General features: G+C 42.9%; 1 protein-coding gene and 1 long non-coding RNA gene across 2 annotated transcripts in view; one reads left to right on the top strand and one right to left on the bottom strand.

The window, feature by feature from the left end:
• Nucleotides 1-1,151: 1,151 nt before the first annotated feature.
• LOC140658113 (uncharacterized) lies at nucleotides 1,152-12,994 on the bottom strand. The gene is made up of 4 exons (XR_012044611.1): nucleotides 12,864-12,994; nucleotides 9,140-9,244; nucleotides 6,264-6,457; nucleotides 1,152-2,824 (listed from the first exon to the last, which is right to left on the bottom strand). It is a non-coding gene; the product is annotated as an uncharacterized lncRNA (long non-coding RNA).
• A 179-nt stretch (nucleotides 12,995-13,173) lies between these two features.
• Nucleotides 13,174-15,172, top strand: part of SLC6A6 (solute carrier family 6 member 6) — a 118,990-nt gene continuing 116,991 nt past the window's right edge. The window contains exon 1 of the mRNA XM_072876160.1: nucleotides 13,174-13,387. The gene's annotated coding sequence lies outside the window, so the exon portion shown is untranslated. The remainder of the gene's footprint in view (nucleotides 13,388-15,172) is intronic.

Genomic DNA, 15,172 nt, shown 5'->3' with positions numbered 1-15,172 from the left:
GGCCGGCATTACCGTCAGGTCTGTTTGCAGCCAGGAGGAACGGAGGACTCTGTGTGGAGTGATGTGATAACCATTTTGCAGCGTGTCTGCACGCTCTGCGTGTGAACCGCCAAACTCTCGTGAGCGAGCCCATTCTCAGACACAGTTGGCTACTAGAGAAGGGATAATTTATAATCATGACACTTCCAAGGTTTCTCCATCTTTTTCTCCCCTTTACCCCCCCCCCCCCCCCCCCAGTGCTTGCCCTCCTCCCAACTGGTGACTATGGGACAGACCATCCCCGCTTTTATAGGGGGAGGCTGGTTTTCTGGTTTCTTTGCAGACTGCTGTCTCATCCTGAAACTGCATATTTGATGTGCTTTTATAATGAATTCATTTGCACCGTGACAGATGTTTCTGATATGATAAGGAACGTGGCCCAGCGGCCAGTGGCGCTGTAGAGCCACGCACGTTCCTCACCTGAATTGCAAACGAGGTATTGCTCTCTTATCTGTTAAAAAACACGAGCAACTGCACATATAAATAATACGCCACCAACTGCCAGCTGTTTGTGCCAATGATATTCGTCTTAAAAGAATAGCTCCCCCCATCATCTGTTCTTTTCCCTCTTGCAGAAAATCTGGAGCTCTTTTGCAAGTGCAGCAGAAGAGATTTTTTTTCTCTTTAAGCTGCAGACAGAGCAGTCACTTTAAAATAATTATGTATGAGCAAAACCAGCTTCCATATTTATGACACAGGTAGTACCTGATTTTTTTTTTGGTACTTCCTTGTCCTTTTCCTGCATATCGCTCTGGACACAAAAGAGAAAGTGTCAGTGCTGCTTTCTGTTTCTCGGCAAATCCTTTTTACAGAGCTCACTGTCTTTTGGTGGTTTCAGTTCTGAATGGTATGAAAGTAAATTACTTAGTGTTTAGAAATATTTTTTTTCTTTTTTTAAAATGTGAAAGAGAATGGTAAATCACTTTTGTCTTAAGGTTTGTAAAAGCTTGGTTTTTAGATACCTTGAATTTAGGGTGAAGGTAAAACCAGCTCTAGAATCCCAGACACAGAAGCAAGCAGGCCTGCTCACTTGGTAACCTTTACTATTAAGTCTTGCAATCAACAGAACTTAAAAATACAACCAGGTGAAGTTGTTCTGGTAATTGATCTGCTCAATATTTTATTAGGGTAAAACTGAGAAACACTTTTCAGCATTTTGCCAGCTCCAGACAGAGATGTATTTCTGTTACAAATGACCTTCTGGGAGAACTTGACTGGGGGGACGTGATTCATTGGCAGCCTGCTGGTGACAGCCTTGTTTCTATTGTTCTAAAACTCTGGTTTCACATTTCTCCTGTTAGATAAGCTGCAACCATTAACTACACAGTGAGCTACAAATAAAGTGTGATGTAAGAATTAAGCTTATTATCTGATTGGCAGCATGGGGCCACTCTTCCAGGTTAAGGGTTTGAGCAGACTTTTTTTTTTTCAACAAAACTTTGCCTTTTATTACATTTCTGAAAGCATTGTCCTCCCAAAAGATAAAATATGCTTTTGGAAGCTGCAGTGTGTATATATAGTGTGAGCTATAAATAGTCTGGAGTTAGTTCTGCACAATACCAGTGTGCAGAGATATTAAGGACAGATTCTGATCTTTATGGCTACACTGGGGCTACTGAGAAACACCAGTTTAAAGCGGTGGCTTTTAAATTTAATTCAGTATGTTCAGATTCATAGCAAGACCAGAATCTGGCTGGGGACTTTAATTGTGTTTTGAGGAATAAAGGAGTTTGGCGGCCTCAGCTTAATCTTGGTTTTAGTTGGAGATTACATATAAATTTCTGGAACTATTATTTGGGACTAATACCAAGGCAAATGAATTCACTCTTAAATGAGGAATGGCTTGATTATCGAGCTAGCTGAAAAATAGGTCTATATACTCCCACAGCTCAGCTGCTGTAAATGGATGTACATAAGGATTTAGAAACGGTTGCTATTCAGCTCCTTCTGAGGGTAAGATGACTTTCAGCAATTGAGTGATTTATGATAATGTTGATATTCACGCAGGCTATTCAGCTGCCAGGATAAAGACCACAATGGCTGATCAGTCTCTTTTTCTTCAGGCATAAGCTGGTTACAGGCTGACATTGGAAACAAGTTCTCTGGCTGGAGCATTATCTCCCCTGGTACGACGGGGGGGGCTGTGGGGAGGGGGAGAAGAAGAAAAGTACCTGTTTATAATGGGTTATCGACTGCGTGTTATCTCTTCTGCCGTAAAATCTTAACGGGACAAAGCATGGTAGTATTACTAAGGGCATATGAGGCAGGGTCAATGCCAGGGTATTAACCTTACTTAGCAAATTTGTGATAAATAAAATAGATCTCTTGTTTCTGCGAGGAATTTTACAGCAGCTTCTGGCTATGCATTAGAACTCACTGCCCTCCGCTGCATCCTCTCTCACATTTGGACAGCAAGGAGAAGGGCTGTTTGCACCATTTCCCTGTGCCCTGTAACTTCAGTGCAGTTTTGAGGCCTAATTCTGGGTGCCTGAATCCTCTTTTAAGTCTATCAGGTACACCTAAGAGAATGAGTCAGGCCACCTACGCAGTGATGCCTGAGATGGAGGGGACGAAGGCTGCCGGTCCTCAGCGGTACGTGGCAGACGGCTGCATGGTCAGCCCTGCCGAAGCATTTTGGGGTTTAGTTCTGTGGCAACTTGCTGTGCAGTGGATTGCAGGATTCAGCAGAGCAGCTTTCATCCATACTAGTGAATCCTTGGTGCCTTTCGGAGTATTTGCTTGACATAACTGGAGGTGTGTAGTTTCCTTCTGAGGATGATGTGTCCTGTAAGATTTACACTTAAATGCATCAGACTTCCCAGTTGCCTTTACCAGCTGGTTTATTTAACAAACTTCTCAGTTATGCTTGGGGCAGGGCTTGACTCCTACTTGCACTTAGTCTCTCATATGCTGTCCTGACAGCTCTCAGAGGCTGTAGAAAGGGGGCAGGAGAGGCAAGAACAACCCATTTTGTATACTCCTTCCAGCTCATGAAACACTGCACAGGGATGCTGCCAGTTGGCCGCACTGAAATGCACTGCAGTGTGGGGCCCATTGTGGACGCTGGGAAACAGAGCACATCTTAGAGCTGTCTTCAAGGTGCTCTGCTTCATGCCAGAGAAAAGGAAGGCACCTGCAAGGATCCAAAAATCACTTTGTCCCTCTAAAACTGCCGTGCCCCCCTTTCTGTCCTTGCTATGCATATGCAACTAGGAAAGCTGGGCACTGCCTTTCCACAGATACACTGATGCTCCCAGACCAGTGACACCTACATCTGGAAATTAATAAAGCACAAGATCTAAAAGCACACCAGTGCAGCTCACTCGCATCCCATTGCTGTGAGCTCCTTTCACACCCACTGGGCACAGCCCGGCACTAGCCAGGGGCAAGGGGAGGCCCCGCTGCTCTTGCAGAGAGGTGACTGAGCCCACCCAGCAGTCCCTGCCACCCTCTTGGGTTTAGCTCTGGCTGTGCCTGGCCCTGTCTGCACGGTCAGTCTATGTCCCCTGACCAGTTTCTGTGTTGCTTCTTCTGCAGAGATGCATTTCGTGAAACAACAGGAGCTGGCCAGCTATAATCCCAGCCTTCCTTTCCAATTCTGCACCCTCACGTGGTAAATGTCTTTACTTGTGTCAATTCACCGACCGCTTATTCTGGTGGTTCTGCTTGTTAGCGATGGCCCTGGAGTTCAAACTTACAGGTGAGCACCTTTCACTCCTTAGTCTTAGCCCTGGTGCTGACTGTGGAAACATCTCCCCCTGTCTTCAGTTTGTTCCAGGCAGAGAAGGGAGTTTTCTGCGACAGACTTAGCTCTGTTATTTATCTAGGCAAGTCTCAGTATTTTCCCAAAGGATTTGTGAAATACTCTCTGAATGATCAATGGCACAAGCATGTGACTCCAAGTCACTGGACAGCAAGCTCTTTAAAAAGCATCCACTAAAAAAGCAAGTCTGAAAGACTATCTGGTGTTAGAAAGCACTTAATTTAGAGAAGTGCCCATCTCGTGGGTGAGTATCATGTCATAAGGCAATATTGCAGCGTTCCTCAAGGGCAGGGCACAGAAATAGGTTCTGCTTTTGTGCGTGACACATGGGTAATGCTACGCTGAATGTAAATGTGTTCAAATCCAGACCATGGCCTGTGGTCTCTTTTTTTTTTTTTTCCCCCGGCTGCTTGACCCTAGCATCACTGGGCTGTTCTGTTGATTCATATAGTCTTGTGCACTACTAGTTTCAGGTTCCCTGGTCTTGTTTTTGAAGGTGCCAAAGGGCACGAATGCCAAGAAAGTTGTCTTAATTCCATCAGCCTCCAAGTTTGTAGGATCATAGTCATTCCCCAGATGTGGATAAAATGTTTCTGTCTCTGGGACTGAAGATTTGGTGTCTCAGATACGATCTGTTATCATCATATAATGTAGTTAAGCTTCTTATTTTGAGAACTGGTGTGGAGTAAGACTCGCTGCTCTCACGTTGATGCCTAGTTGCACTCATTTTCTGTGTGTCTCTGTTTTCTGCTGGGCTGGTTTAGGGAATAATATGCCAATGAAGAGCAAGAAGTAACAAACTGTGGTGAATTATTCCTTTTGCATCCTTGTTGTTATTTCAAAAGAGTTCATCCCCCTCCTTTCAAGGACTATGTGGATTTTTCAGTTTCACAAATAAGATCTTATTTTGTCTAGATCCTTTCCCATTGACAGGTACAGGATCACACAGGAAGCCCCGTGAACTTTCTGACAGTCATTCTTACTCAGAATTACAGATTTTTAGTGAATTCCCATGCCACTTTCCAAGGTTCTTTCACCAGCTGTTTTTTTCCTCTATATAGTTTATATGGTTAATGGGCACAGATTCAGAATTGATATATGAGTAAAATGAGCAAACATGATTATCTTTCCTGTAATAAATTGAGCAGAATGGGTCCCTTAGCATCCTTTTGTATAGAGTCCTTGGCACCGGGAGCCTTACCAAGATACGCCAGCTCAACTCTCATTCCTCTGGGAGGGCTGTCAGAGTGGCCAGCAGAGTTCACTTTAGACTTTCTCTTCATCCCTTGCTTTGCAGCTGCTACATGATTGCATGCAAGGTTTCTTTTTTTTCAAAAGCACTTTTATCTTTTACATACTTTCCCAACCTCCCCCCACCCTTCCCCAAATTATTCTTGTTTAGGGTAGGCCTTCTGGCACCCTGAAGTTTAAAACACTGAAGTCTAAAGTCTAAACATTGAAGATATCTGCTGGAGTCTTGTCTGCACTGGCAGTGGTAGGAGAGACCTGTGGACATTTAATGACATGAACCGCTATGATTACATGTGTCTTTGAAAGCTATGATGGAGATCTAGCTGAACTCCACTCCCTTATCCTTTGACATCCACCTTTTCTAAAAAATATTTGCTAGTGTCCTATTCTAGTGGATCAATAAAGCACGTGATCTTGCTACTAGAAAAAAATCCTGAAGGTATCTTTGACAAGATTGAATCTACCACCTTCCAACACTTCCATATGCTGTTTGGTTTCTTTAGATCAGGAGGAAGAGCCCAAACATTAGCAGAATGGTCTTGGAATCTTCAAGAGAAGAACCTCTGTTATGAGCTGAGGAGTCTCTTTCTTAAAAGGCCCCTTTGTATTTTCTTGGATGTTTTACAAATGTTGCACCTGTACATGAGAACTTCATCCAGATATGAAATGTGCGCTTGAAGGTGTGTTTCCATACACCACTGAAACAAGAGCCTGTGTGTTTGATAAATCAAATGGGAGTCTAACCGGATTATACAGACACCACATAGCTACGATGGCTATGATGCAATTAGTTTTTCAGCCATGAACCTTTGATAGTGGGCCTTTTCTTCAAAAGGAATGTTTATCTCCTATACTGGTCAGAATTTTTTTGGTTGTCCACCTGCTTTTTTTTTACTAAATTCCATCTAGTCTATGCAGGGTTGGGGACTACCAATCCTTCTTTAATGTGCATTACCAAGATGAATAAGATTATTTTGATTTTGGTATCTCTTTTCCATTTAACAGTACAGTTTTTCCTTTATATAGAACATTATTCATGAAGATGCACATTTTCTAACCATGAGGTTGGATTAGTATCTGCAGATTTGGGATCTGTCCAATGCTCCATCCTTTCTGGCAAAATTTTTAATTCCATCCTAGGTGAAGCAAATCCAATTTTTTTTTTTAAAGGCAAAATCCAACCACAACCAGACAAAACTCCCCCACAAACCTGAAATTTCCTGTCCATCTGAAATCCTTGGCTGAAACTGGAGAAGTCTTGGGCAGAGATTTTTCAGGGTATGCTCAACTCTGTAGCAACAACCACACCAGCTTCTCGAGCCTGATCACTTTGACATCTCCACCAGTTTTCCATTTCATAACAGCGCAGGGGAAGGCAGAAGGCAAACCTGACCTTGGTGCACTCTTATAAGCACAGTGTATCAACAAAAGACAGGAAGAAAGAGAAAACCATTTGCAATTCAGTAGGGATCAGCAACCCTTCTGAAAGTTCTGTACAGTAGCAAACAAGCGATGGTCTCATGCAAATCATTATAGGCTCAAACAGGAACTTCTCCTTGCTGATGATGTGCTCTGGCACTCACCAAGTTTCATTCTAACAAAGCATGACTTCGTTTTCCTCGTTTGCTGGCCCGCACTGCCAGGCTGTGGGGCTTTGCCCTCATATTTGAGGGAAAGAGAAGCCCTGATGTTGGCTTCAGTGGTTGCCTTTCATGCTGAAAAACGTTTTTAGCGCAATATCATTTATTGGCAGCAACCAAAGTCAGATGCTTAAACCTCATATGGAGACACAATAATTTCAAAAAGGGGTTGTACCCGACTGCCTCGTGTACTCACACGTGCCTGGGTGGTGCAAAGCCCCAGACCCCTGATGTCTCTCCTCTCCGTCTCCTCTACTGGTCTTCAGTAACGTGATCCCCTCAACTGCATGGATGGTGGTAGGTCCTCTCATACACTCATATTAACTGGTTCCCTTTGGACTTGAGATTTATATTTTGTGTTTTCCAAAGGCAGGTATGAAGGCTGGCTGCTCCCAGGTGCTGCCACTACTGCTAAGCTTCCACTTTACATTCCCCAAATTCCAGGCTGGTGTGTCTAGGCAGATATCTCTTCACGGTTTAAATTGAAAAACAGTAACATTGAAATACACTGAGGTCAAATAGAAAGTCAAACAACTGCTTTAGGCTTAGAGTAAGAGAGTACCAGGTGAGAGAGATTCTGTGGGCAGCAAAGCTAAAGGAACTGGCCTTTAACGCAGTAGTGGAACCTCCTCTACAGAGACACACAGACTGAGCAGGGATATGATGTGAAAATAGGAGAAACAGGTAGCTGAAAAATTCCCAATGATTTTAATTCCAGGGAACTTCCAAAGCAGGACTAGCTGTAGCACATCCAAGCTGCAAATGTTCTGAAAGTTTAGCATTTTTAGTAGTGTTTTCAAGATCTGTTCAAACCACTTTACCATTGTTTTTTTTCCCCAACTCTCTTACCAGTGAGCAAAGATGACAAAGCAGAATTAGAAATCTGAGTATTAAAATTTTCACTAACCACACATTCTCAATGACCATAAAGAGAAAGACAAACTGAAAGAAAAGCAGTTATTACAGTTCATGCTATAGCATGCGCGTGTGAGGCAGGGAGGATGCACGGTGTGGTAAATGAAACCATATTACTGTATAAGGAGTGATTTGGGTATAGTAACTGTTATATCTGCATGATCATGGCATGCAAGCGGAGGAAACAATGATGTTTCCAGACCCTGCAGAGAAGCAAAATCCCTGCTTCATCCAGGCACAGCTGAACTTTGCAGCCAAGTGCTTAATGCCATACCAGGTCAGTTGGGATATAATTGTCTCTAACCAGAACAGTCAAAAGTTACAGAGTTCACTATCTGCTGGCTGAGTGACACCCAGAAATTCTTTCCAGACTTACAAACAAGCAAAGAGACAAGTTTGAACCTGAACTTCAGGGTAATCACGCCACTCAGGAGCATAAACAAACATGGCACCGACTGGAAAATTATTCTTGAGGCGTCACTTTTGACTGATCCAGACGAGAAGTTTCCAAAGTTAGGGTCGCGACCCCAAGAAGCACTGATGGAAGAGAGGTCATGAGCCTGGAAACGAGGTTGCAAGCCGAAAAGCTTGGGAACTGCTGATGTAGATGGATGAACGGTCACGTCAAGGGGGTCCCCTTGGAATATCCTTTTTCCCCTCTCCTGCCTCGGAAAGAGTAACTCGAGTGAGTTTTAAAGCTGACAAGCCTAGCCTGTTTATAGCACGCTGCTGAATTTTTAGAATTAGATCTCTGGAAATGAGCCCAAGATGATTAGGGCGATGGGAGCAAGGAAAGCTCTGGAGGGAAGGATGTGGGACAAAGAGAAGGGGAGGAGAGGCAGGTCTGTGGGAAACGGGGTCTGCCAAGCAAAAATAAGATTCAGCAGTGTCGATGGGAAGAGATAGAGGCTTTTTAAGGTTGTAGTGAAGCTTTAGAGTCTAACTTGGAAGGTCAAATTCTTCTCCCAAGAGGTTTGAGGGATGTGCTTGCATTCCTCCTCTGTGAGAAGCCCCTGGTGCTGAGCCGGTTACCTTAGTGTGGAAGCTAGCCTAGGTTTTGGTGGAATTAATGTGTGGCCAGAGGAAGGTCTGTACAGCTAACACATACGCAGAAATAAGGTCATTTTCTTTGAGTGAGTCTCCAAATGGCCTCCTTTACTGTCCTTCTGTTTTAAAAGCTACTAAAGCTAGGCCCTGAATTTACATGTGTTAAGAGTTAAACCACTGTTATTTGGAACTTCGCTGGTTTACTTTATAATACTCGTACTATGAAAAAAAAGTGGAAAATACAAGCAGACCAGAAAATTGATGTAGCTTACACTACTAATTTTGTATCTTGTCATTATTAAGAAAAACATTTTAAGTTTTAGGAATGTTTGGTAAAGGTCTCTAAATGTTGAATATTGGAGATTTTTCATGTCAGCAGTAATAAGCAGTTGTTAGTGGTGTAAATGTTCAGCCCAGCCCAGGGACTTGCAGTGCCTCAGATGCTGATGGGAGCCCTATTTCTCCGAAAGCCCTGCAGAACCACCTTGTGAGCATCGGATGGCTGTCACCTCCCGTGTCGGGGTCTCTGCAGTACAAGTCTCCTTGTAGCTAAGCCTCTGAGGTTTGTGGAAACCTGCTGAACTCTCCTCTGGAAATCACAGAAAATAAACAGAGTGCCGGTAAGTCAGGTGGGCTTTTATAATACTAAACTAGCGTCAGTACAAGAGGAGCATCAGCACCACGAAATGGATATCTTGAACAATCCCAGGGCATGGAGGAGACGAGCAATAGATTTTGGGCAATTAAGAGGGAGTATAGCAATAGCACAGATTCAAGTCAGGGGTGGGAAATAGGCCTGGAGGTTGATAAGCCAACACAGACCATCGTTGAAAAGCAAACATTAGGTCCGTGTGGTGCAATACCTAGCTGTGGCTACGTGCTAGGTACAACGCAGGGGTAAAGTCAATACTACTGTGTGGTATTTATTTAATAGCATTATGTGGAGCGGTATTTGTGGACGGGGAGGTTTTTGAAGCCAGCTGCAGCTGGTGGGTTTCCTGAGTGCTGTCTTTCAGGCTCAAAGATGGAGGGACTGGTCCCGCTCCAGTGCTTAGCAAGGTGCTGTGAGCCAGCACTGGAGGTACTAGGCTACAGGACAAGGTGGAACCAAGTTGCCTGGTTGCCCAAATTACTATTACAGGGACTAAAATATTGAGCCAGAGCCATAGGTGCTAGAGAGAGTGGAAGCCAGGAGACGGTGTTGTGGGCGAGACCCTGTGAGCAAGTAGAGGTAGGGTTTCTTGAGCCTTAAACCCACTGGTGGGGTGGACCTAGGGACTTCTGAGCAAGGAAACTCTCTACTGCTGTTTATTTCTAGCAAGATAAAGACTTTGTGAGCCTTTTTATGACTTTCTATGACTTTTATGACTTTTTATGAACTTATGCCGAGCCTGTACGGCTTCAAATAGCAGTTAGTTGGTCAAGCAAGTGATGCCTAATCTTCAGGCCTCTGTGTCAAGGGCCCTGGGAGCTTTACTCTTGAAGGCGCCTAATTTTGCAGGATGATCCAGACTCAATTTTTAGGTAAGACTCAATTAAGACTTTTATGTGCATATCTCTTAAATGCAGAAATAATTTTAATGAAGCCATAGAGATAATTCACGTATAAAGTTACGGGCATGCTTCAGACGTGACCAGATTGGTGCAGAACCAGCCCTTATCTCCAGTTCTGGTGACCTAGTCTGGACCAGTCTCCACAGGTTTCTTTTCAGGGTTTAAACCAAGCCTTTGGCTTGTTTGAGAAATACAAGGTTTTATTTTCATAATTACCTTTAGTTTTGGAGCTGCCCTTAAGGCTATTTGGAATCCATTGAAACGTGCTGAAGTCTAAATCAGAGGTTTCTTATTTCATGTCAAATGCATAGAAATCAAGTATGAGGCTTCTGCTCCAATCATGTGGAAGTTTGTTTTAACTTCCAAAGCATACTCTGTTTTCTTTAAAGAAACTGGTAACTTCTGTTTAATGCTGAGCTCAGAATATATCATTTTAGGCAGGCTAGTTTTTCACATCAAAGCATGTGACTTTAATTTCCCAAACATTTCCCCAAATACCTTTTTCTAGTTTGCAAAATAACCCTGGGGAAAAAAGTACAGATCTCATAGTGATGCTTGAAATTGTCATAGTTTTCACGTGCAACTAGTGACCGTGCAAGGTAAAGAAAGGGTCTAGGGGCATGTTACCAGGATATTCATGGCCAGCTTGTGCCATGACTCAAGTGATCCTTGGCTTTACTACAGTAATAATCTAGCCCTGTAGCTGACCCAGTCCATCTCTTTAGGTACACTTTATCTCCAATGTACTTCTGTTAGTAGAATTGCTTGGTTTTTTTCCTTGATACCATCTGTAAACATCTCAAGGTATACGGCATCTTCTTTGCAGGGAATTTTTTCTAGAGGACTGGCAGGAGGTTTTGATTCTCACATGCAGTCTAACTATTCCTGTTCTTAATTCTTCCTGTTCCTGCTGATTATAGAGCTTGTCTCTGCGATGGCACCCTTAAAATAAACTGTTATCAGGTTCACACGTTGGTTGTTGATACATAATGTAAGGACTCATTCCTACCCTCGTAATGGAGCTCCTAGGTACCAAAGGGAACTTTTCCAGGACAAAAGAAAACCCCTGTTTTCAGCCTATCAAATATCTGTAAGTCTTCAGAATAAGTCCTTTACCCAAAATGTAATGCTCCCAGTTGAAAGCCAGGCATGATAAAAATGACAGATTAAAAGAAAAAAATAACCAAGGGGCTCTTTTTGCTACAGGCTATTACAGAGCGTAGCAGTAGAAACAGATCAATTCACTTCATTAAGTGCCTTTAGAGTATAAGTTTTCTGTTTATAGACAGCCACCTTTTTTGTATTTCTGTATTAACAGGGTTTTTCCTAATGAGATTAAAGGTCACAGCTCCTTATGTATGGATCTGTGTATGTGAATGTGACATAGGAATTTGTTACCAAGATACTATTTGAAGCAAACATCCTAGGGCCTTCCAAGTTGGCAAGTTGATGCCGATTTCTGAGTCATCTCAGCCCAAATATTATTTTGTATTTTTACAACATTTTGGGCTGTAGAGGGACCATCGGCCACCTTATCTGACTGATGCTGTCGGGTGCTTTCCATTAGTTTCCTAATGTATATCCTAGAGACAGCCAGACACGCACTAAGTCTGGATATGAATGGCACTGAAATTAAGTGGGATTCATTTTAGTTTATCAGAGAGGTGGAGCAGCTCAGCTAACTACAGCAACTGATCTATAGCAGGATAAGGCCTTGACAAGTTCTTTCAAGCTTCATGTAATTTGTGTCATCTCATTTGTTGCTTTCCTCATCTCCCTTCTCTTTTCCTCTTCCCTGTATGTTGCCATCTTTTCTTAGTTTATACAAACACATGCTGCTACGTATAGATTTTTCTGCTGTGGCTGGTCCAGTAGTGGAACTGGGCAGACTCATGGCAGATCCAGGCATGGGCAGTATTCTCAACACAGAGACCAACTGCGATATGGTCTGGGTGGGGGTCTAACGTGTGTCATGGTTTCTGTTGAATTGTTATTCCCTTATTTCGAATTTTACATAATAGTGACTACTAATTAACACCCTGTTAGCTAGTTCTGAGAGTTATTCTGGAACGTCGCCTTTCATAATAGGGGATTGATAAATGGCAGGGGAGTCACTTCCAGTCCTGCACTCCTTCAAAGACTCCTTTAACGATGCACAATATTTCTTGGTGCTGCATAATATCTATTTCGGAATTCCAGCTGCAGCTAAGGCTTTCTTTTTTGTCCTGCTGGAATTGCTGAGATTGTTTCATTTGACGGGGGAGTATGTTCAAAGAAGAAATACTAAAATATGTTGAACAAAAGTATATCTAAAGTATTCCCACCCAATCTGAAACATGATTTCTCAAGATCTTGCAGAGTGTCTGTAGCATAGCCAGCTGCAATATTAATGGCACTTTACTGAAAAAGTGCCAGAGCCCTTTAACTCTCATGTAATAAATGAATTGTAGATACCACTCTCAGCACAAATAATTAGCAGGATTTATACTACGTTCTCCTCGTAAAGAATGAGTCAGTTCTCCCAGACTCCGAGCATGCTGAAATTCCCAGAGAAAATGCAGCTGAGTGCAGTTAATTATTATCATTTCATTCAGGTATTTTTTGTTGTTGATGACAATGTCACCATAAATAATGAAATGTATGAAATTTCATACCTTCATGTCAGTGCATCCAAGCTTTGTAAAGGAAGGTTATGGCTGAATATTGCAGTTGTAGAAGATTAGCATAAGTTAAGAAAATGATTTTCAGGAACATAGATTTCTTTATAGAGCAAAACTTTATTGAGAAGTACCTCACTTTTAGTTTCCAGCAATCAGAAAGTGAAATTCTTACACATGTTTACAAGCAGGGGAAGCTGAACTTCAGGAAGTCACATGATTTCCAGTAACACCCCATATATAGACATTTAGATGATGAAAGCAATAAAAAAAACCTTGCTGTTACAAGTCTCCTGAAGCTGACATGTATTATCTCTGTGTAGCCATGCTACCATATGTATGGCATAAGGCTCCTTCCCCCTTTGTTCCAAGAATTTATATCACTAGATATTTCAGAGAAGTCACAGTCCCAGACTGAATGTGCAGTGGCTGATACAGGGGGGACTTTTCTTTGGAAGCTCACAGTGACCATATCCATTAGGAAGAAAAGTACAACCCCTTGTGTACCTGACTGTTAATAGGTAAGTAAATAAGCAAATCTTGGGCAAATAACAGTGTAACAGAAGGAGGAACTTTTTCAGAATCAGGAAAGTAGGATCTAGGAAAGGAAGGGTCTACTGTTAGGTAATCAGTCTTAGGTGTGCATTTTCTACCAACTCTTCACCTCCTGTTATTCCCAAATGACTACAAGCCTTGCTTCTTCCATCTCCCATAGAGGATAGTATAGCTAAGAAGAGATATCCTGAAATAATGTAATATATGTTTATGTTGTTGGCTAAATAATGCAAAAATATGCTTTTGTTGTTAATCTTGTCTGCATGGGCTGAGGTCCTTGTTCAGCTCCAATGAAACGTGTTGATTCCCCAGGCCTGAGATGTTCCTGGCGCCTCATCTGGCTCTTCCTAGGTAGCTCTGAGTCAGATCCTGCGTCCTGAGTTGTGTGTGCTCTTTCTCTCTGGATACCTATGAATGCAGTGTGGAGAAGGTGTTTGTGGAGCTCACTGTGATTTATCCCTTTGCCGACTCCCTGGGCTATGGTTAAAGGGGAGTTTGGAAACTGAACAGAATCATTACATCAGATATGGTCCAAAAGTGCCGTGTGTTTTCTCTTCAGAGAAGGGAGCTGAGCTAAGTCGCAATAAAAGCAATTGTGGTATTTTTGGAAGGGAGTAGATGGCATAGGGAGAAAGCAATGTGTTGCAAGTGGGTAGATCCAGCCCGTGGGTACCATATGTTTTGAAATCCTTGTGGTCTGGGTAGTGACCAGCCCGTTTTTTAGCCTGAGGGTCCCAGCTCCACCCCACTGAGCAAGGCGTTCCTGCTGCTATAAAGCCCACAAAGTGCCTTAGCACCCTGGAGCTCTTCTGTTGCTTATCAGCATAAATACAAATAGGGCACCTTTGCAACAGGACATTTGCAAAGACAACTGGAGGTCACTGCTGCCCATACCCTGCTTTTCTGCAGGCTGCTGCTTTGATACATTTCTGCATCATCAAACTTCACCAAAATCTGTTTGAAGTGCGGATTTCCTCCAGACAAACCTCGGGCTGATGAACTCTGCAGAGGAGGGAGCCTGGCCTGTGTAGAAGCGTCAGTGTTGACTGCAGGATGCAGAACAAGATCTGAAATACAGGGGTCTGGAAGGCAGAAACTTTGTGCGATGAGGCCTTTCTGTTCTTATAATTAAGATATTCGTATGGTTGAGCTCCTTCTTTCATAATACACCCCTGCGATAACTAACAAAACCACTCTTTCAGAGAAGGTCTGCAGCCCGTTATCCAGATAGTGAAGAAGGGCAGGGAGAGGGAGGGGGGAGATTACCCACAGCTAATACAAAACATGTGCCAGTGAGACAGTGACTATTCAGTGTGTTCATCTTTTAAAATGCGGTAAGTGCATCTCCTTAGAGCACAGGGATAACCTGAGGCACCAGGAAACTGCCAGCGGGTGTGAGTCTGTGTCCTGGCTGTGACGCAGCCAAGGCAAGAGGGAGTGGACCAATCCATGGCCCAGATAATCCATCCATGGATAATCAAATGCTATGTCCAAGCCATGATTTGACTTGTTTTCTTTGTTAAAGTATCTATTGTCAGTCTGGTGTAATCAAAAGTCCTGCCACTTACATTGATGTTCTTCCGCATTCTAATTAGTAACTGGACTTGGAGGTGATCTTAAGATCAGCTGAGCTGTATAATGTAATATATAATGTAGTTTTTTCTATACAATACAAGGATAACATTGACGAGGAAGTGGAGAGAGTACCAAACTCTGTACGGTGCATGGCAATGCAGCTTATCGTTGTCTTT

Source organism: Ciconia boyciana, chromosome 11 (genome assembly GCF_034638445.1).
Source record: "Ciconia boyciana chromosome 11, ASM3463844v1, whole genome shotgun sequence".
Classification (NCBI taxonomy): Eukaryota; Metazoa; Chordata; class Aves; order Ciconiiformes; family Ciconiidae; genus Ciconia; species Ciconia boyciana.
The sequence above is the reverse complement of the archived record's forward strand: the minus strand, read 5'-3'. Positions and strand labels throughout refer to the sequence as shown.